This window comes from Triticum aestivum, chromosome 3A (genome assembly GCF_018294505.1).
Source record: "Triticum aestivum cultivar Chinese Spring chromosome 3A, IWGSC CS RefSeq v2.1, whole genome shotgun sequence".
NCBI classification, from domain to species: domain Eukaryota; kingdom Viridiplantae; phylum Streptophyta; class Magnoliopsida; order Poales; family Poaceae; genus Triticum; species Triticum aestivum.
The window spans coordinates 341,627,963-341,652,701 of NC_057800.1; positions in this window are offsets into that span (position 1 = coordinate 341,627,963).

Here is a 24,739-nt window from a genome sequence, read left to right on the forward strand (position 1 = left end):
TTATTATGGTAACTTGGGGGCTTCCTGCTCATCGAGCATAGCTGTCGGTACCCTCTTGATCGGCGTGATGCCAAAATTTATATGGTCACTTGGGGGCTCCCTTTTCAAACATAGGTCATATTCGAATCAAAGAGAACATAGCTGTCGGTAACCTGTTGATCGGCACACCGCCAAACTCACTAGGGGGCTTCTTGATCGTATTCGAATCATAGCTTGACCCCTTTTGGGTCCGACTTGGATCGTATTCGAATTAGGGTCGTTAAAAACCTCTCAAGGTCATTTGGGGGCTTCCTATTCAAACATAGGTCGTATTCGAACCAAAGAGAACATAGCTGTCGGTACCCTCTTGATCAGCGCAACGCCAAAGCCACTAGGGGCTACATGATCTTATTCAAATCCTAGCTTAACCCCTTTGGAACGGTTTACTGATCGTATTCGAATCAGAAACCTTGATTTTTATTTGGTTTAAGTTTTTTGCAAACAATCTTTGGTTTTGTCTTGAGACTTTTTTGTATAACTGTGGTTTCGTTTAAACTCGGATTGGCTTTGGACGGTAGGCCGCCAGCATGTGACAATCATCATATATTTGGAAGTATTGGCTTCTAAGGATTGGGTTATCACCCTTACTGCACAGGTCATGTAAACCGGCAGTACAAATTCAATATCACAATGGTTATATGTGGGATGTTATGAACCGCCCAACGGTAAACCGCCAAGGGATCTTGTGATCTACTTGTGTGCAGGATAAGACTACATTTGGGTGGTTACCCGCCCTGGATTTTTACGTTAAGTCGCCAGGGCATATGTTGTTTAAACTCTATGGAGGATTTACAGAGCTATGACTTACATAAATGATTAAGTTCCAGCCCATCGTCAAAGATTGAAATTGGTGTCTCAAAAGGGTTATCAATTCTTGATTTTCTCAAAGGCTATAAACCGCCGGGTTATAAAAGTTCCGGTTTACAATGGAGGCGTATTAAATCGTCATCGGCCAAGAGCCGCCGGGTATTTAAACTCCGGGTTTACTTATCAATAGATGAGGTATTCAAAGTCGCCTTGGCGCAATGGCTATTATTTTATCAATGGATATGATTTATTCTACAATGGAAGGAATAGTCCCGAGTCGTTGCAGGCTTACGACCCGGCACTTGGGGGCTACATTATTCAAGTTGATATTACATCAAATAGGCAAGTCCCATGTCACTGCCAGCATGCACCATGGCACTTGGGGGCTAATGCAAAGTCATTCTTTTGCTCACCTTATTGAAGACCCGACTCATCACATCATAATGAGTCGGCCCTTCGGGGCTACCAATTGCTCCTGTCAACAATTCAAGGTACACAAATATTAATCCATTATATAGAAAGGTCTGCTACTCACTTGGTAAAGCACATAGCTCTTAACCTTGTGGACGTGGGTTCAATCCCCATGATGGGGGTTACATCATATGAGGTTATTTTCAATAAAGTATATATAAAGTCCCAGCTTAATATTATCTTACTGAGCCGGCCCTTGGGGGCTACATGTTGCTGTTCAAATCTACATGATCATATTTATAAAGTCCCTGCTCATTATTGCATAAATGACCCGGCCCTTGGGGGCTACACTGGTTGAAGTTTTTTGAGCATCAGGCAATTACATCCCAGGTTGCCGCAAGCATGACAACCCGGTACTTGGGGGCTACATAATATGGAGTATTCAGTTTTTACTAGTGACTGGGATGAACAACATGGATTTCTAAAGTGACCGTATTTATATTGAAGCAAATCTTAAGCCATCACTTTGTTCTGCTCAAGACTTGGGGGCTACAGGTAATGTGGATATAAGGGAGAAAATTCTTCGAATTCTCAGTTTTGAGTAAACCAGATTGACCCGGCGTTTGCAACAATCATAACCCGGAATTTATAATGGTCATAAACCAGAATCATTAGTTTTATAACCCGGTGATTCTTTGAGATCATAGCTCAGCAAGTTCTACATTTTCAAGCCAGCTAAATATCAGTTGAATATCTGAAGACTAATATTTTTATCAAGTCAGAGCATTGAAGACCGACTCAAATGGATTCTTTATTTACAATATTTCTTCTACAAGCAAGTTGATTATGAAACCGGCCTATTGACCAGGATTTTCTAGAAAAGAGGAAATGACAAGGACTTAAGGATGATCATGTGCCGGTTTACAAGAATATTTAACCAGAAGCACAACCTGCCAAATTTGTTCTTGTGTTTATATTGCAGATCAGTTTAACATGGATAAATCCAAATTAAACTGGGGGCTAATGTCGGGGATATACCTCGCGGTATGACCTGGCCAGATATATGACCCGGCCGGACTTGGCGTTTCATTGGTAACCCGCCGGAGGATTGGCGACTCACGTGTCTGGCGGTTCACTGGTGTGACGACTCATGAGCGTGAAGACTCATTGGTGACCCGGCGGGTGTTTTAGATGGATGACAAGGCCCAAGGCCCAGAAGGCCGGCTCATGTTATGATGGGCCGGATTAAGAGGAAAGGCATAAGGAATATTTTCCTACAAAGGAAGTAAGACTAGGACTCCACTTGTAATAGAGTAATCCTAATCCTAATAGGACTAGTCATCTAACCCGCCCCTTCAACATATATAAGGAGGGACAGGGCTCCCCAAAGAGGGGCAAGCAATAAGAAACAATCTCTAGGGCTAGACACAAAGGGGGGGGCGGCTTATGCGGCGACTCTCTCATGCGCATAATGAGATCTAGCCACAAACAGCATGTAGGGCTATTACCGGATGATGTTTCTTGGGGCCCGAAGCTGTGATGATGGCAATGGGTCGGGTTTGGGGCGGGTGGAGCTGGTCCAAATCCAACCCATGACCCATCTTCCTACCCTTTGCCCATCCACCAAATTATCCATGGGCACAACTTGTGCCCATGCCCAAACCCACTGGATACCCACATACCCATGGAGCTCCATGGGCATAGAAAAGTCGGCATGAAGCCTTCCGAAATATCAAATCAACTCATCATCATTCACTCACAAATGACAACATAAGCTACATGCATAAGTAGGTAACAAGTAATACGATGAGTCCTTAAGTGTGACATACTAGAGGTTGATTCTGTAGCATATAGCTCATGGCACAAGTTGCATATTTCCTGCCATTTCCCATTGATTCGCTCTTTCTACTGTCACTGGCATATGACCCCACATGTCATACGGGTATCCATTGGATATCCATGGAGCACAAACTATAACCATGCCCAACCTGGCTGTTCGTGGGTATCCATATCCACGGACCCATGGGCAGAAATGTGCTCCATACCCTTGCCCAACTGGGTCGGGTATCCATGGGTATCCAGATCCATGGATAAAATTGCCATCCCTACGAAGCTGTCTAAATCCTTGTCTTGTGTTCCGTCTCTCGATTCCACTCAACCCCTCTCAAGCTACTACAAAGATGCGTTGGCCTCACGACTAAGTCCTCACATTAGGACATTTGTCGTGACAATTCCACGACACATTCCGAACAACTTCATTGATGAATGGTTCAACGACTAGACTATAAGCATCGATGATCTTCAGTTGCCAGTGGACATTAGCGTCATGTTTCATGGAGCCATTGCAAATGAACTGGTCGTGGCTCAGAAAATTGTCGAGCTGAAGAACAAAATTGATTATGAGAAGGCATAGTTCAAGAAGAACATGACAAAGCTCAGGGTGGCAGAAGTTCAAAGCTTCAAGGTGATGATGAATGAGCTCAAGGAGCAGTTTCACAAGAAACGCGAGGAAGCTAAAGGTTCAAGGGAGCGGATGAAATACTTCACTTGGAAATGTGTTCAAGCACATAATGAGGCAGAGAAGCGCAAGGCTCTGGGTGTTGTGGTATCGACCCCAAAATGGCTGCCAAACAGAAAAAGAAGTCTGCTGTTGCCCGCACTGAAGCACCAAGGCAGGAAGGACCTAGCATTGTCTTCCCTGCCAGCATGACAGGCTCGAAGCCTAAGGTCCCCTCAGCAGCTTTAGAACTGAAGAAGACAAGGGCAGCTGAGGCTGATGTCAGGAAGCGCAAGAACAAGGATGCTTCTGATGATGCTCCATCCAAGAAGAAGCCGAAGACAAAGTCTTCCCAGAGAGAGTGTGCTGCTACTACAGAGCCACTTGTTGTTGAGCCTATCTCAGTTGCACGTCCTGCCTCCTCCAACCAAGAGTGTCAACTTGTAGTTCACGAGCCTGCTACCACAGAGGCTCCTAAAGAGGAAGAAGTACCAGCTGTTGACCCCATCACAGCTGAAGACATTGGCCGTGAAGACAATGTAGAAGATGATGAAGTCCTTCCTCAGATCGAGCACCAACCGGTATCATCGCCTGTTCTCACGAACAGCAAACTCATCAACATTGGTCGTCCTTTGACACCAATTGCTCAGGATGCTTCGTGGGCTGATCGCCCTCAACAAGAGACCCCAAGTAATGAAGACACACCCAGTAATCCACCACCTCAAGTCACCACTCCGGTGCTTGACGACGACTACAGGGTCCAGACCACACCATCACCACAGGCGTCGCCCGCATTCCGCAGGCTTCGCAAAGGCCCTAGGCCACAGGTCGCCATGTCGAGCATTCTAGAGGGAGAAGTGCAACAAAGCTCAGTAGCACACGAAGTGTTTCCTGAAGCCTCTCCTATTGTGAATGTCTCTGAGTCTGAAGCCAAAGCTGCTGAAGACATTCCGGCCGCATCAGCAAAAGAAGAAAGATGAGAAGAAAGAGTTGCCACACCCCCCCAGTCACTCAAGAAGTTGTTCTCGAGGAGAACGTGTCACTGACTGACCCTCCTGTTACTGAAGAGGATGTTGAAAACATTGAGTTGGCCACAAACAACACTGCTGAAGCCAATGACGTTGTCATGGCTGAAAATATTATGGCACCTGAAGCTAATGTTGCACCTGAAGCTAGTGTGCAACCTGAATCCACAGTCAATGCCGAAGCTGCAATTCCACTCCCAAGGCCTCACGCTATTGAGTAGGCATTTGATCGCGGCCAACTTTTCACTGTCAGATGGCCTGTTCTGGTTCCTCCCACTGCTCCCGGACCACAATATGAATATCATGTGGAGCATAGGCCTCAGGTCCAGAAGCCAAAGCCCTTATTGCCAAGGTTTCCTGGTGCTGCAACATCGCCAAGATCGTTCAGTGTGAATGGCTTTAGGGCACACAACACATTCTTTGACAGTGCCAAGGACCTGTACTCGAAGCCAAAGATCTCATCTGATCACTTCTGGAGCTTTCAGCAGCGCAATTATTACTCGTGTATCTTATAACAATCAAGGGCGGATATTTCCTCACATGTGTCTGGAATGTGAAGCCATTGCTAGACTGCCCTGCTTGGAAGAAGCTCTAGACTGTTTCAGAGATGTTAGCCTTCTGCAGTTTGTCACTGACAAAGAGCATTGGAACGAAGAGCTTCTGCTGCAGTTCTATGCTGCTCTTCATACTCGTGGCTACAATAGGGATCCGAAGACTTGGGTCCTTGAGTGGATGACAGGTGATGTGCACCATGAAGCCAAAGCTCAAGATATCATCGAGCTTACTTCCCTGCCCACTCCAGGTGAGTTCTATGAACCTGGTTGTCAGCTACACAGGAATGCATTGGAGAGCATATTTCAGAAGCCTGAGCCCAACATGAGTCAGATACTCAGCATGATGAAGCCAATGCCACAAGATGCTGAATATCCTAAGGAATTCTTTGTCGGAGACCTCGAGTATCTGCCCCGAACCATTTATCACATTGTAAGGCGAACTCTATGGCCCGTCAAAGGACATTCTCCTGCAGCCAAGCTTAAAGGCACGATGAAGACAATGGTGTTCTATATTCTCAATGCCATCAGCTTCAATGCTCAAGATTTCTTCATCAGGCAACTTGCTACATCTGGAATTGATCTATTTGGCCTGAAGTTTTATGCTCCATGGGTGATGCGCTTAATCAAGCTTCACTCTTCTGTCAACTATCAGCCCTCTACGTGCAACCATCTTATCTTCTTGCCTGAGGTTGATATGTCTGTCGAAGCCATCTACCATGAGCCTGCCAAGGAGCCAATTTATCTTCATAATGTTGATAGCCAAAGCTTATCACAACCAATTGAGGGTGTTCTTGCTGCAACTCGTGTCTATCTTTTGGTTGGCAATACACGTGCACCTCATCCTGCAACTACTGAAGCCACTGAAAGCACTATTGGTCAAAGGCCTCGGACGTGATCTCGTGTGCTCAATGACTAAGAGCTTCTTGTGGTCTTGCATCAGAAACAAGATATGCACCATGACTGGCTAAAGCGTCAGATGCAGAGCATCTTGGTGGACGTCAGTCACATCAGAAACTTGGCCACCAAGAACTCATTTGTTGCCCATGAAGCTTGTAGGAGGTCCTGGAAGAGTCTCACACTTCTATGCCTTGAAGAAGATCTTCGCAAAGATGGCTTCACGGAGGGTTTCAAATTTGACTCCACTCCTCCTCGCAATGCAAGCTGGCGTCGAAGTCCACCCATTGAAGATTCTGAGTATTCATCTTCGGCTACAACTGTTGTTGCGGGAGTCGTCGAAGAAGATGATGATGCCACTTCACCAGCCATGGCTTCACTGCGTCTCAACACTGCATCAGGCCCCTCTGCACCACCGAACTCCAACGTCGACCCTGCGCCTTCATCTACTCCTGATGGGAATGAGTAGATGCTCTATGTCTTCAAACCTTTTTGGTCCTTACTGACAAAAGGGGGAGAAGCATATGAGTTGACGGTCTTCAAGCGGGTCCATATGGGTGGTTGCTATACTTTTTTGCTAAGTGGTTACAACTCTCATTTTTGATACATTTGGTTCTTTGGGTTGTAACACTTAAACTTGATGGTCGTCTGCTACTTTGTCTATCACTCTGTGATGTGATAACCCACAAGTATAGGGGGTCGCAATAGTTTTCGAGGGTAGAGTATTCAACCCAAATTTATTGATTCGACACAAGGGGAACCAAAGAATATTCTCAAGTATTAGCAGCTGAGTTGTCAATTCAACCACACCTAGAAACTTAGTATCTACAGCAAAGTGTTTAGTAGCAAGGTAATATGATAGTAGTGGTAACAGTAGCAAAGTAATATTTTTGGGTTTTGTAGTGATTGCAACAATAACAACGGAAAAGTAAATAAGCGAAGAAAAATAGAGGAAAAGCCCGTAGGCATTGGATCGGTGATGGAGAATTATGATGGATGCGATCGATCATGTAACAGTCATAACCTAGGGTGACACAGAACTAGCTCTAGTTCATCAATGTAATGTAGGCATGTATTCCGAATATAATCATACGTGCTTATGGAAAAGAACTTGCATGACATCTTTTCTCCTACCCTCCCGTGGCAGCGGGGTCCTATTGGAAACTAAAGGATATTAAGGCCTCCTTTTAATAGAGTACTGGACCAAAGCATTAACACATAGTGAATACATGAACTCCTCAAACTACGGTCATCACCGGTAAGTATCCCGATTATTGTCACTTCGGGGTTAACGGATCATAACACATAATAGGTGACTATAGACTTGCAATAGGAACAAGAACTCTCATATATTGATCAAAATATAATAGGTTCAGATCTGAAATCATGGCACTCGGGCCCTAGTGACAAGCATTAAGCATATCAAAGTCATAGCAACATCAATCTGAGAATATAGTGGATACTAGGGATCAAACACTAACAAAACTAACTCAATTACATGATAAATCTCATCCAACCCATCACCGTCCAGCAAGCCTACGATGGAATTACTCACGCACGACGGTGAGCATCATGAAATTGGTGATGGAGGAAGGTTGATGGTGACGATGGCGACGGATTCCCCTCTCTGGAGCCCCGAACAGACTCCAGATCAGCCCTCCCGAGAGAGATTAGGGCTTGGCGGCAGCTCCGTATCATAAAACGCGATGAATCCTTATCTCTGATTTTTTTTCTCCCAAAAAGTGAATATATGGAGTCAAGGTTGAGGTCGGTGGAGCGTTAGGGGGCCCACGAGGCAGGGGGCACGCCCAGGGGGTAGGGCGCGCCCCCACCCTTGTGGACATGGTGTGGGCTCCCTGACGTAGATCTTTTCGCCAATATTTTTTATATATTCCAAAAATAATCTCCCTTGATTTTCAGGTCATTCCGAGAACTTTTATTTCTGCACAAAAATAACACCATGGCAATTCTGCCGAAAACAGCGTCAGTCCGGGTTAGTACCATTCAAATCATGCAAGTTAGAGTCCAAAACAAGGGCAAAAGTGTTTGCAAAAGTAGATATGATGGAGACGTATCAACTCTCCCAAGCTTAAACCTTTGCTTGTCCTCAAGCAATTCAGTTGATAAACTGAAAGTGATAAAGAAAAACTAACTCTGTTTGCTCTTGTTGTTGTAAATATGTAAAGCCAATATTCAAGTTCTCAGCAAAGATTATGAACTAACTATATTCACAATAAGATTTAGGTCTCATGTTTACTCATATCAATGGCATAATCAACTAGCGAGCAATAATAATAAATCTTGGATGACAACATTTTCTCAAAACAATCATAATATGATATAACAATATGGTATCTCGCTAGCCCTTTCTGAGACTGCAAAACATAAATGCAGAGCACCTTTAAATATCAAGGACTGACTAGACACTGTAATTCATGGTAAAAGAGAACCAGTCAAGTCATACTCAATGTAAAATAATAGTAATGGATGCAAATGATAGCGGTGCTCTCCAACCGGTGTTTTTTAATAAGAGGATGATGACTCAACCTAAAAGTAAATAGATAGGCCCTTCGCATAGGGAAGCAGGGGTTTGTAGAGGTGCCAGAGCTCGGTTTTGAAATAGATATGAATGATATTTTGAGCGGTATACTTTCATTGTCAATATAACAACCGAATGGTAAAGCTTATACTCCCCCTCCACCAACAAGCATCAATCCATGGCTTGCTTGAAACAACAAGTGCCTCCAACTAACAAGAGTCCCGGGGGAGTTTTGTTTGCAGTTATTTTGATTTGATTTGCATAAAGCATGGGATTGTGCATCCCGGTGACCAACCCTTTTCTCGTGAGTGAGGAGCAGAGTCCACTCCTCTTGAGAATAACCCGCCTAGCATGGAAGATACAGACATCCCTAGTTGATACATGAGCTATTCGAGCATACAAAATAGAATGTTTATTTGAAGGTTTAGAGTTTGGCACATACAAATTTACTTGGAATGGCAGGTAGATACCGTATATAGGTAGGTATGGTGGACTCATGTGGGATAACTTTGGGGTTTATGGAATTGGATGCACAAGCAGTATTCCCGCTTAGTACAAGTAAAGGCTAGAAAAAGACTGGGAAGCGACCATCGAGAGAGCGACAACAGTCATGAACATGCATTAAAATTAATCGACACCGAATGCAAGCATGAGTAGGATATAATGCACCATGAACATAAATATCGTAGAGGCTATGTTGATTTTGTTTCAACTACATGCGTGAACATGTGCCAAGTCAAGCCACTCGAATCATTCAAAAGAGGATACCACCCTATCATACCACATCACAACCATTTTAATAGCATGTTGGCACGCAAGGTAAACCATTATAAACTCCTAGCTAATTAAGCATGGCATAAGAAACTATAATCTCTAATTATCATTGCAAATATGTTTCTTTCATAATAGGATGAATCCGGAACGATGGACTAATCATATTTACAAAAACAACAGAGGTCGAGTTCATACCAGCTTTTCTCATCTCAATAAGTTCATCATATAATCATCATTATTGCATTTCACTTGCACAACCGAATAGTGTGGATAATAATAATAGTGCACGTGCATTGGACTAAGCTGGAATCTGCAAGCATTCAATTCAAGAGAGAAGACAAGGTAATATGGGTTCTTGTTAGATCAACAATAATGCATATGAGAGCCACTCAACATTTTAATCATGGTCTTCTCCTCTCGACCCCCAAAGGAAACAAAAGAAACAAAACTATTTACACGGGAAAGCTCCCAACAAGCAAAAGAAGAACGAGAAATCTTTTTGGGTTTTCTTTTTAGTTACTACTACATGCATGGAAAGTAAACTAACTAAAAGCAACAACTAATTTTTTTGTTTTTTCTTAAGGTTTATCAAACACACAAGAAGAAAGCAGAAAAAGGGAAATAAACTAGCATGGATATTACAATGAAAAACTATGAGCACTGACAACTAGCATGAGTGTGTGAACATGAATGTAATGTCGGTGAGAAATACGTACTCCCCCAAGCTTAGGCTTTTGGCCTAAGTTGGTCTATGGCCACGGCTGGCCTGGTGGATATCCAAAGTTATAGCTGGGGTCCTACTGAGATGCAGCAGCAATTGCCTGATGAGCTGCAGCTTGGAGGCGAGCTGTCTCCACCCTCCTCTCGTACTCGGTCGCCTCCTCCCTGGTTATAACATATCTCCCCTTTGCCTGAAAGTCAAAGAAAGTAGGAGCAGGGAGAGCGACGTGATAGGTTCGTCGTCTATCAGAGATTAGTCGGTACTGGAGGAACCGATCGTTCCTCTCAACAAACTGATGACCAACCATAGCATCATAATCTAAATAAGCAGGAGGCAACTCAATATCATATCCACGTATGGGTATCTCAAGAAAGTTAGCTATACGAGTTGCATAAATTCCACCAAAGAAATATCCATGAAACGATTATTATGCAACCTACGTGCAACAATAGCCCCCAAGTTATATTGTCTATCTCCTAAAACAGCGCTCCTGAGAACGCTAAGATCAGGTACACACATGTGACATGCTTCATCTTTACCGTTTATGCACCTTCCTATGAAGAGAGCAAAATAATGTATAGCAGGAAAATGAATGCTCCCTATGGTGCCTTGTGTTATATCTCTAGATTCTCCCACGGTAATACTAGCAAGAAAATTTCTAAGCTCAGATTTGCTAGGTTCACTAGCACTACCCCATTGTGGGAGTTTACAAGCAGTATTAAAATCTTCTAAGTCCATGGTATAAGATTTATCATAAAGGTCAAACAGGACAATGTGAGAATTATGTGAAGATGAAAATTTGAACCTTCTCACAAAGGAATCAGTTAGGTGATAGTATTGACGGCACTTATATGCCTCGAAGCTCTCAAGATCGGCATTACGCACATATGCCTCAAATTCTTCCTTGATTCTTGCTCGAACCATCAAGTCCTCTGACGGCCATTCACAAGGCCGCACTTGAGCGTCCCTCGGTGGTTCATCGTCCGCATTGCGTATTGCGAGTCTGGGTCCTTGCTTCCTTCAAGAACCACCTTGGTACATTTTCCTAAACATATTTTCCTCCTCAAAGAACAATCCCCCAAAGCAGTTTTGTGAATGGAGCTTTGAGCAAGGAGATCGAAAATGGCAGCAAGATGAGCTTGAACTCATGCTTGAGCTGGTTAGTGATGTTTTTGGGAGGAAGAAGGGGTGTGTGGTAGCTGGAATAAGTGGAGGGGAGACACCATGGGCCCACGAGGCAGGGGGGCATGCCCTGGACCCTCGTGGCCAGGTGATTTCTCCCCCTGATGAGTTCTCAGTGCCAGATATTCTCAAATATTCTAGAAAAAAAATCATATTTAATTTTCAGGGCATTTGGACAACTTTTATTTTCAGGGTATTTTTTATTGCATGGATAATTCAGAAAACAGACAAAAAAAACTATTTTTGCTTTATTTAATATAAATAACAGAAAGTAAAAAAAGGGTACAGAGAGTTGTGTTTTGTAACTTCATCCATCTCATGCTCATCAAAAGGAATCCACTAACAAGGTTCATCAAGTCTGGTTAACAAACTCATTCCAAATAACATGTAACCGAAGAAATTTCGAATAATACTAGGTTACCTCAACGGGGATATGCATGTCCCCAACAATAAGAATATCATATTTCTTCTAAACAGTAGGAAGAGGAAATTCAAAACCTCCAATAGTGATTGTTGAAATTTTTCCAATAGAATTGATGTTGTGCACTTGAGGTTGTTTCCTCGGAAAGTGTACCATATGCTCATTACCATTAACATGAAAAGTGACATTGCCTTTGGTGCAATCAATAACAGCCACTGCAGTATTCAAGAAGGGTCTTCCAAGAATAATGGACATACTATCGTCCTCGGGAATATCAAGAATAACAAAGTTCGTTAAAATAGTAACGTTTGCAACCACAACATGCACATCCTCACAAATACCGATAGGTATAGAAGTTGATTTATCATCCATTTGCAAAGATATTTCAGTAGGTGTCAATTTATTCAAATCAAGTCTGATATAAAGAGAGAGGCATTACACTAACACCGGCTCCAAGATCACATAAAGAAGTTTTAACATAGTTTCTTTTAATGGAGCATGGTACAGTTGGTACTCCTGGATCTCCTAGTTTCTTTGGTATTCCACCCTAAAAAGTATAATTAGTAAGCATGGTGGAAATTTCAGATTTCGGTATCTTTCTCTTATTAGTAACAATTTCTTTCATATACTTAGCATAAGGATTCATTTTATGCATATCAGTCAAACGCATATGCAAAAAGATAGGTCTAATCATTTCAGCAAAGCGCTCAAAATCCTCATCATCCTTTTTCTTGGATGGTTTAGGAGGAAAGGGCATGGGTTTCTGAACCCATGGTTCTCTTTCTTTACCGTGCTTCCTAGCAACAAAGTCTCTCTTATCATAACGTTGATTCTTTGATTGTGGGTTATCAAGATCAACAACAGGTTCAATCTCTACATCATTATCATTACTAGGTTGAGCATCAACATGAACATCATCATTAACATTATCACCAGGTTCATGTTCATTACTAGATTGTGTTTCAGCATCAGAAATAGAAATATCATTGGGATTCTTAGGTGTGTCAACAACAGGTTCACTAGAAGCATGCAAAGCCCTATCATTTTTCTTTTTCTTCCTCTTAGCAGGACTGGGTGCATCTACATTAGCTCTCTGAGAATCTTGCTCGATTCTCTTAGGGTGACCCTCAGGATACAAATGTTCCTGAGTCACTTTACCTCCTCTAGTTGCAAGTCTAACAACAAAGTCATTATTCTTACTATTCAATTCATTGAGCAAATCATTCTGAGCTTTAAGTACTTGTTCTACTTGAGTGGTAACCATAGAAGCATGTTTACTAATAAGTTTAAGTTCACCTTTAACACTAGCCATATAATCACTCAAGTGTTCAATCATATAAGAATTATGTTTCAATTGTCTACCGACATAAGCATTAAAATCTTCTTGCTTAACCATAAAGTTATCAAATTCATCCAAACATTGGCTAGCAAACTTAGCAGGAGGGATTTCATCTTTATCATATCTATAGAGAGAATTTACCTTTACTACCTATGTCAGGTTATCAAGACCGTGTGTTTCTTCAATAGGTGGTGAATTAAGACCATGTATTTCTTCAACTGGAGGTAAATTTTTAACATCTTCAGCTTTAATACCTCTTTCTTTCATAGATTTCGTTGCCTCTTGCATATCTTAGGGACTGAGAAATAGAATACCCCTTTTCTTCAGAGTTGGATTAGGAGTTGGTTCAGGAAGTGTCCAATTATTTTCATTAGTCAACATATTATTCAACAGAATTTCACCTTGATCAACAATTCTTTCCCTGAAAACACAACCAGCACAACTATCCAGGTAATCTCTGGAAGCATCGATTAGTCCATTATAAAAGATATCAAGTATTTCATTTTTCTTGAGAGGATGATCAGGCAAAGCATTAAGTAATTGGAGAAGCCTCCCCCAAGCTTGTGGGATACTCTCTTCTTCAATTTGCACAAAATTATATATTTCCCTTAAAGCAGCTTGTTCTTATGAGCGGGGAAATATTTAGCAGAGAAGTAATAGATCATATCCTGGGGACTACGCACACAACCAGGATCAAGAGAATTAAACCATATCTTAGCATCACCCTTTAATGAGAATGGAAATAATTTAAGGATATAATAGTAGTGAGTTTTCTCATCATTAGTAAACAGGGTAGCTATATTGTTTAATTTAGTAAGATGGGCCACAACAGTTTCAGATTCATAGCCATAGAAAGGATCAGATTCAACCAAAGTAATTAACTCAGGATCGACAGATAAATCATAATACTTATCTGTTGGGGATATAACTATCAGGTATGACCCGACCAGGAGGGGCCGGGTCCATAGTGATGGCGGATTAACTAAAGGAAGCCCGAAGAATATACAAGGTGACGGTTTATGATAAGGTTGTAGTAATACGAAGCCCAGAGGTGGCTTAAGGCCCATGAGTATAAACCGCCATGTATGATAAGACTTTTAAGTAAGGCATGTAAAAGACGTCACCGAGCCGGACACATTGTATGAGCCGGCCGGGACTCTGTAGGCCGCAGGGCGTCAACCCGTGTATATAAGGGGACGACCTGGCAGCGGCTTAGGGCAAGAAACAATAGATCGAGAACCAAGCCAGCGTATTTCGCTCCTTGGTCATCAAAACCTAGCAATACCACAACAACTGGACTAGGCTTTACCTTCACCGCAAGGGGCCAAACCAGTATAAACCTCTCGTGTCCTTTGTCCCGATTAACCCCTTTAAGCTTCCTAGTTGCGATGGCTTCACGACTAAGTCCTTTCACTAGGACATCTGCCATGAAAATTCCATGACAGTTGGCGCCCACCGTGGGACCAGCGCATGGTGGGTTTGAGTTCTTGAAGGGCAGCTTCAAAGGGCTCAAGGGATACGCTGTGGGCCGGATGACCAAGAGTCATCGCGGCAAGCTCTACATCGACGACGCAGGCTGGGGCCCCGAGGCTGGCTCAATCGAGTACGGGTACTGGGTCCCCTTCGGTGGAATCCATGTCTACATCGGCCGGATCAGCGAGCCGGGCCCTGAGCCGGACGTCTGCACCGACCTCATCGAAACGGCTCAGCGTGCGAGACCTGCCCAGACTCAGCCGGCCGTAAGGCGTGCCTTCGTAGGTTGCATCCATGGAGGGGAGCTTTCTGAAGGATCTGTGGATGGCGGCGAGACAGCTGTCCACTCTGACGGCGAGTTGTCCACAAGTGAGACGGATTCATTGTATCAACTACAGGATGGCGGGATTGGAGGTTGTTCCGATGGCAGCAGTATTCCAGACCCCTCTGAGCCGCTGAATTGAGCCGAGGTCTACATGGCTGGCACTCAACCCAGTCAGAATTCTACGGCCGCGGCGGCGGTAACCACCGGATCAACGGCAGCCCGGACCGGAGACCCCGTGCGCCCACCGGCTCAGGTGCTAATGGATCTCATGCACAGGATGACGATCTTATTAACCGTCGTGGTTGAGCCGGCAGATAAGGCTCAGCACGATGCGAAGGTGGCATGGTTGCGTGGGGAGGTAAAACAAGCTAAGGAAAATTTAGCAGTGGAGGACATAAGGATGGATGCAGAGCGGGCGGCTCTAGATGCTCATGCTCAGCAGCTTCAAGCAGAGACTTTCCGGCTTTCAGTGGATCTAAACGCATCAAATGAGGTCATGAGGAGAAGGAACCAAAAGGCTCAATCACGTCTGCCTCTGACTTATGATCCTAGGAACCTCTTCCACACACCTAGAGCTGGTCCCAGTAACCCGCTGGAGGCAAACCGGATCATAACACCCGGGACTGGGGCGCTAGTCCAACCGCGAGCCATGGACCCCCCCCCCCCGTGTGAATACTCCTCTGCCTCATTACACACCAATACCAGTGGGTCACTTTTCTAACCCTTTGGAGAATCTTATCGCTGCGTCGGCTCGTTTGGCGGATCTCCCGATGGAAGGCGACTCTTCGAAAGTGACTGAAACACGAAGGGTCAGAGAACTTCTTCAAACGGCTCTGGCACAACTGGATGCATATTTGTATAGTCGAGACATAATCCATGCAACCCCTCGCCCAAGCCGGAGCACGAGCTATAGCAAGCATATGGACTCAGCGGCCATGTCAAGCAAAGCCCAACGCCGTAACCAACCACGCGGGCATGACCCGGCCCAGGGTGGAGCTCTTAACTTGGTGGACCAGGAGAGGATCCATCAAGAGGCTGAGCGGGAGGTTCAACAGGCGGCTGAGCCGGCGGCTCACCAAGCTTTTCCAGTTTATCCAGCGACCTCTGTTGAAGCAGGTGTCGCCACAAGGACAGGAGGTGTCCCTTGTCTTGTGCCGGCTCTGCATAATGAGAGTTTGTCAAAGGATTTTAAGGGGCCTCGTAAGGTGCCTAATTACACAGTTGACCTGCAGCCCAGAGCATGGATTGAAATTTACGAGATGGCCATGGAGTTATTGGAGGTCAGTGACGTAGCAATGGCCAAATACTTCACCATGATGTTGGATGGAACAGCTCGCACTTGGTTGAAGGGGTTGCCACCCAACTCTATAGGCTCATGGGCGGAGTTAAAGACCCGGGTCATTCAGAACTTCAAAGATACCTGTAAATAGCCCATGTCGATCATGGACTTGACTAACTGCAAGCAAGAGGAAGGCGAATCCACGACCCATTGGGTGCTCCGGGTCAAGGAAATAATACATTCATCTGATAAGATGGATGCCGGCTTTGCGGTCTTAATGTTGGAGAAAAATTGCCGTTTTGAACCTCTGAAACAGAAGCTGGGGTGGCTGAAGCGTGACTGTAATGACATGGGCCAGCTGATGGCGGCTCTAGTCAAGTACACCGATTCTGACAGTACCAAGGACCACGCGTCTGACGAAGAGAAGACATGGAAGGGAAAGAAGAACGGCAATGTCAAAGGTCACCAGCACAACCCGGCGAATCAAGCAGGTAATAAACGTAAGGCTGACGGTAGTCTGGAGTTTGTGGCTAATGCTAATGCATAGGGAAAAAATCAACGACGCAAGGGGAGGCCACCTCCTCGGTCTGGCGGGTCAGGTCCCACCCTTGAGCAGCTGTTAAATGAACCTTGTCCAAGACACGACACCCGGGAGAAGCCAGCTACCCATCTGTGGAAAGACTGTATGATCATGAAAGCTTTCAAGAAGTCCAACATGTTTGATGGTAACCACGGACCTAGCGGCGGCCCAGGCGGTGGCGGCTTTCATGGCCCGGGCCCCGGTTCAGGCGGTGGCGGTTTTCACGGCCAGGGCCCTCAAGGCAGTCAGGGCGGCTATAATCAGCAATCCGGCCAAGGTAATCAACAGCAACAACAGTCCGGGTATGAGAGCAACCCAAAGCAGTTGAATAGTGGGCAATATCACGTATTCACCACCAGTTTGTGCAAAAGGGACCAGAAACTTCATAAGAGGGCTGTAAATGCTGTTGAACCTGCAATTCCACGTTATTTAAGATGGTCTGAGCAGCCTATCATATGGAGTAGGGAAGACCACCCTCCCCGGGTTAATAATCTGAGTCATCTGGCTTTGGTGGTGGCACCTCAGGTTGGCGGATACAAGTTCACTGAAGTGCTCATGCATGATGGCAATGGCATCAACATCCTTTACTATGAGACGTTCCGTCACATGGGGTTGACCGACAAAAGTCTTAAAACGTCCAATACTATTTTTCATGGAGTTGTGCCTGGTAAGTCGGCATACCCAGTTGGTAGGATTGAACTAGAAGTGGCCTTTGGGGATGAGTATGACTCAAGGGCTGAGAAATTAACTTTTGAAGTGGTTAAAATCAAAAGCTCGTATCACGCTCTGTTTGGACGGCTGGCTTATGCTAAGTTCATGGCACGGTCGTGTTATGTTTATCTGCAACTCAAAATGCCGGGTTATAAGGGCACCATCACAATGCATGAAAGCCGGAAGATAGCCCTGGAATGTGAAGAAGGCGATGCTGCTTACGTCGAGTATGTTTGTGCAACAGAGGAATTGAAGTTTTATAAGGATAATGTTGACCCAGCAGACATGACATCTTTGAAGAAGCCAACTACAGAGCATGAGTCAGCGCTGAAATTTAAGTCAGCTGTTGATACCAAGATGATTGATTTTGTGCCTGGCGACTCATCCAAACAGTTCATTATCAGTGCTAACTTGGATCCAAAATAGGAAGGCGCGCTCATCGAGTTCATCCGTGAGAACCGGGACATCTTTGCATGGAAGCCTTCTGACATGCTGGGTGTACCAAGAGAACTCGTTGAGCACACTCTTAATATTGATCCAAAGTTTAAGCTGGTCAGGTAGTTTCTTCGGCGGTATAATGAGGAAAGGCGTAAGACTATTGAAGAAGAGGTGGCCCGGCTTTTGGTAGCCGGGTTTATCGTTGAAGTTTTTCACCTAGAGTGGTTGGCTAACCCGGTGCTTGTGCTAAAAAAGAATGACACTTGGCGTATGTGTGTGGATTACATTGATTTAAACAAAGCTTGCCCTGCTGATCCTTTTGCTCTCCCTCGTATTGATCAAATCATTGATGCTACGGCGGGTTGTGAGCGTCTGAGCTTTTTGGATGCTTATTCTAGTTATCATCAGATCAAAATGGCGGTTAAGGACTAGGAGAAGACATCATTCATTACTCCATTTGGAGCCTTCTTCTATGTGTCTATGCCTTTTGGGCTTAAGAGTGCCCAGGTGACTTATCAGTGGTGTGTATAGAATTGCCTTCATAATCAGATTGGGCATAATGTTCATGCTTACATGGATGATATAGTGGTGAAATCCAGAGAGAAGGAAACCTTGGTAGCTGATCTAAAGGAAACCTTTGACAACCTCCGGGTCTACAAGATGATGCTTAACCCGACCAAGTGCATTTTTGGAGTCCCAGCTGGCAAGCTTTTGGGCTTTTTGGTGTCTAACAGAGTCATTGAGGCTAACCTGGAAAAAATTAAGGCGATCACATCTCTGGCTAAACTGGCGTGCATCAATGACGTTCAATGGCTGGCGGGTCGAGTTGTAGCTTTGAGACAGTTCATAAGCCGGTTGGGTGAGAAGGCTATGACATTATATCAAATGATGAGAAGGATAGATGACTTTGTCTGGAGTGACGTTGCCAACTCCACCTTTGAAGATTTGAAAAGATAGCTTGCTGAGCCGACGGTTCTTGCTGCCCCCGTTGAGAAGGACCCGCTGCTGTTATATGTGGCTGCTAACTCACGGGCCGTTAGTGTGGCCATTGTTGTGGAGCGCAAGGAGGCTAGCAAGGAACATCCAGTTCAACGGCCGGTTTACTACGTTAGTGAGGTACTCATTGAATCCAAGCAAAGGTATCCACATTGGCAGAAGCTTGTTTATGGGGTGTTCATGGCAAGCCGGAAGCTCCAGCATTACTTCCAGGGTCATCCTATCACTGTGGTTAGCTCTGCTCCTTTAGGAGATATTATTCAAAATAGAGAAGCCATAGGACGAGTCTCCAAGTGGGCCATTGAGCTTGGGTCTCATAATTTAAAGTATGTGCCACGTACGACCATTATGTCTCAAGCACTGGTGGACTTCATTAACGATTGGACGGAGCTGCAGATACCTAAAGAGAAGCTGGACAACACATATTGGACGATTCATTTCGATGGGTCCAGATAGTTGGAAGGCTCGGGGGTTGGAGTTGTTTTAACTTCTCCTCGAGGTGACAAGTTTTGTTATGTGCTGCGATTGATGTTTCCTTGTACTAACAACGCAGCCGAATATGAGGCCTTACTCCATGGTCTTCGAATGGCTAAAGAGATGAGTTTAAGCCGGGTACGGTGCCTCGGCGACTCAGATTTGGTGGCTCAGTAGGTATCAGGCAAGTGGGACTCTAAGGACCCTCTCATGGCGGCTTATCGCCATGAGGTTGACGTTGTTGCTGGGCACTTCAAGGGTTATCAAGTGGAGCACATTGACCGCAGAAAAAATGAGGCGGCTGATGCTTTGAGCCGGTTGGGATCTCAGCGTAAGACGGTGCCACCTAACACTTTTCTAGATGTTCTGCATAACCCTTCTGTCAAATTTCCTACAGAGGAAGATTTGGCCATTCCAGACCTAGAGGCACAGTTGGTGGCGGCTCTTCATGTCATTCCAGATTGGACAGTACCGTATTTGGCTTATATAACCCGGGGTGAGTTGCCGGAGGATGAGACTGTAACGCCCTCGATGCGGCTATATCTCCCACGTGTCGAAGCACGACTTAGAGGCATAACCGCATTGAAAGCAATGTCGCAAGTGAGGTAATCTTCACAACAACCCATGTAATACAATAAGGGGAAAAGGATACATAGTTGGCTTACAATCGCCACTTCACACAAATACATGAATAAAGCATTACATCATCCAAATACAATCAGGGCCCGACTACGGAGCCAAAATACAAGAAGACTACCCCAAATGCTACACAGATCCCCGATCGACCCCAACTGGGCTCCACTACTGATCAACTAGAACGAAACAACACAAAGGACAAGATCTTCATCGAGCTCCTCCTGAGCTTGGTTGCGTCATCTGCACGGTCTCATCGGCACCTGCAAGCTGGTTTTGGAAGTATCTGTGAGCCACGGGGACTCAGCAATCTCACACCCTCGCGATCAAGACTATTTAAGCTTATGGGTAAGGTGAAGGTATGAGGTGGAGCTGCAGCAAGCGACTAGCATATATGGTGGCTAACATACGCAAATGAGAGCGAGAAGAGAAGGCAAAGCACGATCGAGAAACTATGATCAAGAAGTGATCCTAGAACAACCTACGTCAAGCATAACTCCAACACCGTGTTCACTTCCCGGACCCCGCCGAGAAGAGACCATCACGGTTACACACGCGGTTGATGTATTTTAATTAAGGTCAACTTCAGGTTTTCTACAACCGGACATTAACAAATTCCCATCTGCCCATAACCGCGGGCATGGCTTTCGAAAGTTCAAAACCCTGCAGGGGTGTCTCAACTTAGCCCATGACAAGCTCTCACGGTCAACGAAGGATATTCCTTCTAGCGGTAAGACCCGATCAGACTCGGAATCCCGGTTACAAGACATTTCGACAAGGTAAAACTAAACCAGCAAAGCCACCCAGATGTGCCGGCAAATCCTGATAGGAGCTGCACATATCTCGTTCTCAGGGCACACCGGATGAGCAAGACGTCGGGTAAGCCAGCCCAGAGTTGCCCCTGGTAGCCTCGGACATCGCTCAGTTGGACCAACACTCAGAGGAGCACTGGCCCGGGGGGGTTAAAATAAAGATGACCCTTGAGTCTGCAGAACCCAAGGGAAAGAAAAGGCTAGGTGGCGAATGGTAAAACCAATGTTGGGCCTTGCTGGAGGAGTTTTATTCAAGGCGAACTGTCAAGGGGTTCCCATTATAACCCAACCGCGTAAGGAACACAAAAATCCAGGAACATAACACCGATATGACGGAAACTAGGGCGGCAAGAGTGGAACAAAACACCAGGCATAAGGCCAAGCCTTCCACCCTTTACCAAGTATATAGATGCATTAATTAAATAAGAGATATTGTGATATCCCAACAAGTAAACATGTTCCAACAAGGAACAACATCTCCATGTTCCAACAAGGAACAAACTTCAATCTTCACCTGCAACTAACAACGCTATAAGAGAGGCTGAGCAAAGCGGTAACATAGCCAAACAACGGTTTGCTAGGACAAGGTGGGTTAGAGGCTTGGTTCAACAATATGGGAGGATGATAAGCAAGTGGTAGGTATCACAACATAGGCATAGCAAAAGAGCGAGCAGCTAAGCAAGCAAAGATAGAAGTGATTTTGAGGGTATGGTCATCTTGCCTGAGATCCCGCAAGGAAGAAGAACGAGTCCATGAAGAAGACAAACGGACGTAGTCGAACGGTTCCTCACAAACGTGACGTTATCGGAACCAACCCGAAGAAGCAACACCGGAAAAGAAACACACAACATAGTAAACAACCATGACATAAACATGGCATGATGCACAATCAAGTATGATGCATGTTCGGTTTAATGAAGCATGGCATGGCAAAGTGCATGAACAACACTACAAATTAAGTGGAGCTCAATATGCAACGAGTTGCATATTGACGAAACACCACATGACTTATTTAGTTCACTCTCGGTTAGGTACTCAACAATATTAAATGTTGACTAACATGGCAAGAGATGAAGCATAACAAAACTATATCACCTAAAAAATTTAAATGGGGCCAGATATAACAAATAACAAATCCGGTAAGTCCCCATATGCATTAGCAATTTTAATGCAACAACAAATTTTAACCATCTTAAAGTTGTTAACATGATGCGGATGACATGTTCAAGTTTATGCAATTTTTTATTAAAAGTTGACAAGAGCATTAGGAAGCATTTGTCACCGTAGTAGAAAGAAAGGGGTGCCATGGCGATGATAACGAAACGGTGCCACGGCAACGTTCTGGTTCCGACAACTCATTGAGAACGTCGGTGGAAAAGAAAGTGTGGTGGGAGCGTGCAAAAGATGGTGGGGTGATCCCGGTTACCGGGTTCCCACGAGTCAACGACAGCATGGCAACGAGGAGGAACCACTAACCTTCACGGGCGAAAACAACAACTAAACATGCATCTCATACAACACATGCTTTCGTCCATGGGTCATCGTCTCGGCGGTTATACCTTCCAGGTGCATTCTCGGAGCGGTTCGGGTTCGTAGAGGAAGTAGAGGAAGTAGTCATCCACGGCGACGGTAGTTGTACACGGGCCTTCGGCCATGGAAGTAGTCGTACAACGTTTTCATAGAGGGACTTGACGAATCCGAGTAACTTGGGTTCGAGGGTGGTCGTCCACATCCATAGTCGCACAAGGTTCCGTAAATGTCCGGGGTCTCGGCGAGGAACTCGGTGTTTCAGTGCGATGTAGGGGTACACGTCGAAGGTCATCGTGGTACTTGGTGTAACATAGGTCTCCGGGGTCGTCGGGTACACGTTCACATTGTAGCCATACACGTCGAGGGTCTTATCGAAACCTCGTCAACGTTCGAGATCCACCTTGACGATCCGAAGAGGTACTTGGCGTCAAGGTACTTGGGTCTTCGGACTTGCCGTTCTCGGTTCTTGCGACGGTAGTCGTACTAGTCTGCGGTAGTGGAACTTGTCGTTTTGGTGTGAAGTCGTTCGGGCGTCGGTCTTGCCGGTGGAGTACTTGGCGAATCCGCATAGTCGAACTTGGCGTAACCAGTGGTACTTGTCAGGTTCCAACAAAGAGAGGCATCGAAGGATCTCCGACTCGTTTGGCGGTGGACGAACTTGGCGAAAACCATGAAGGCGGCCTTGGGCTTCCCTGTATGCCGCGTCTTGAAAGTGACAAGAGGAGCGACGAGGCCAGCGGGCAGCAACCGAAGATGGTTGGGTCGGGCGTCGGGGTTGAAGACAGGAGGTGGTTGCAGCCAGAGCAGCGGCGACCTTGGAGGCGGAGGAGGTCCGGCGAAGGTAGCAAGCCGATAGCGGGGAAGGCAGCAAGGCAGCAACACGTGGTGGAGGGCTCGAGTCCCTGGCGCAAAAGAGAGGCAGGGAAACGACAGGGGCTGCCGCGTCATGGGACGGAGATGGATGAGGACCGCATGGTGATGGGGCGGCAGCCGGCAGCGGCACCTGTGGCCGGCGGACTTGGAGTAGAGGAAGGGGTCCAGCGAGTCCCGAGGGCGCAGGCGGGACTTGGCGGCGAGGCTTCGGTAGCAGGGAGGCGCAGCCATGGCAGGGCCTGATGGATCCGGATGGGGGTGGCACTTGACGGCGGAGGGCGACGTGAGGCAGAGGAGGAGGCCATGGCAGGAGCGTGCAGCGGCTGGGAGAACATCTCCGGCGCGAGGAACTGGGGAATCGGGCTGCGGGTCTCCCTCTCCTCTGGTGCGATGCATGCGTGGCGGCGGTGGAAGGGAATGAGGAGGAGTGGGATCGAGAGAAGAGGGAGGTTGCGGCTGGGCCTCGATGGCCTAGGGTTACGGGGAAGGTGGGGGCGCGGCTGGGCCTTAGAGGCCACTGGAGACTGGGCCTAGGCGGCTGCGGGAGAACTTAGAGGAGGCCGGCCTGGGTCGGGTCAGAGAGGCCAAGTTGGGCTGGCTCTCCTCTCTCCATCTTATTTTCTTTAACAGAAAACAAGAGAAGAAAAAAGAAAGAAAGAGGGGGGGGGGGGGTTACGGAACGAAGTTGGACTCGCAGATAAATTTCCTGGACTCACAAAAATGTGAGGAACATAAATAAAATGGCAAGAGGGTTTTTGGAGAGCAATAGATTCGCACATGTTGAATTAAATTCAACATGTTTGAATTTTGAAACCCATTCGAAAGGACTCTAAATGGGATGAGATTTTCAGAGGAGTCTCGATAAAAGAGATGAGATATATTGGCAGTGTTTGAAGGTCAAACTCGAAGAGGAATAGACATGAAAAATATTTTGCACGTGTGTTATGGGTGATTCCGAAAATGAAATATTTAATATAGCTCCCTAATATCGGGAGGATATGTTATACAGAGAAGTCACTCTTCCCTCGATTTAAATGGATTGAAGATCCACACAATTTATTTAGTTGAGATGCAGAAGATTTATGAGATGATGGCATGATGACACGATGCAATGCACATGATGCAATGATGAATGCAATGAACCAAACAAATCACACGACGAAACCCGAAAACCCTGGAAGGCATCTGAAGCTCCGGTCTTGGGGCATTACAGAGACCTTGGCTCGACAGATAACCCGGCGGTCTAAGTCAATGACAATTTCCAATGGTGAGTTGTATCATCGCAGCGTCACTGGAGCGTTTCAACGATGTGTCTCTCCCAAGGAAGGTCAAGAAATTCTTCATGAGATCCATGAAGGGGATTGTGGCCATCACGCCGGTTCAAAGTCTCTTGTGGCCAAAGCTTTTCGTCA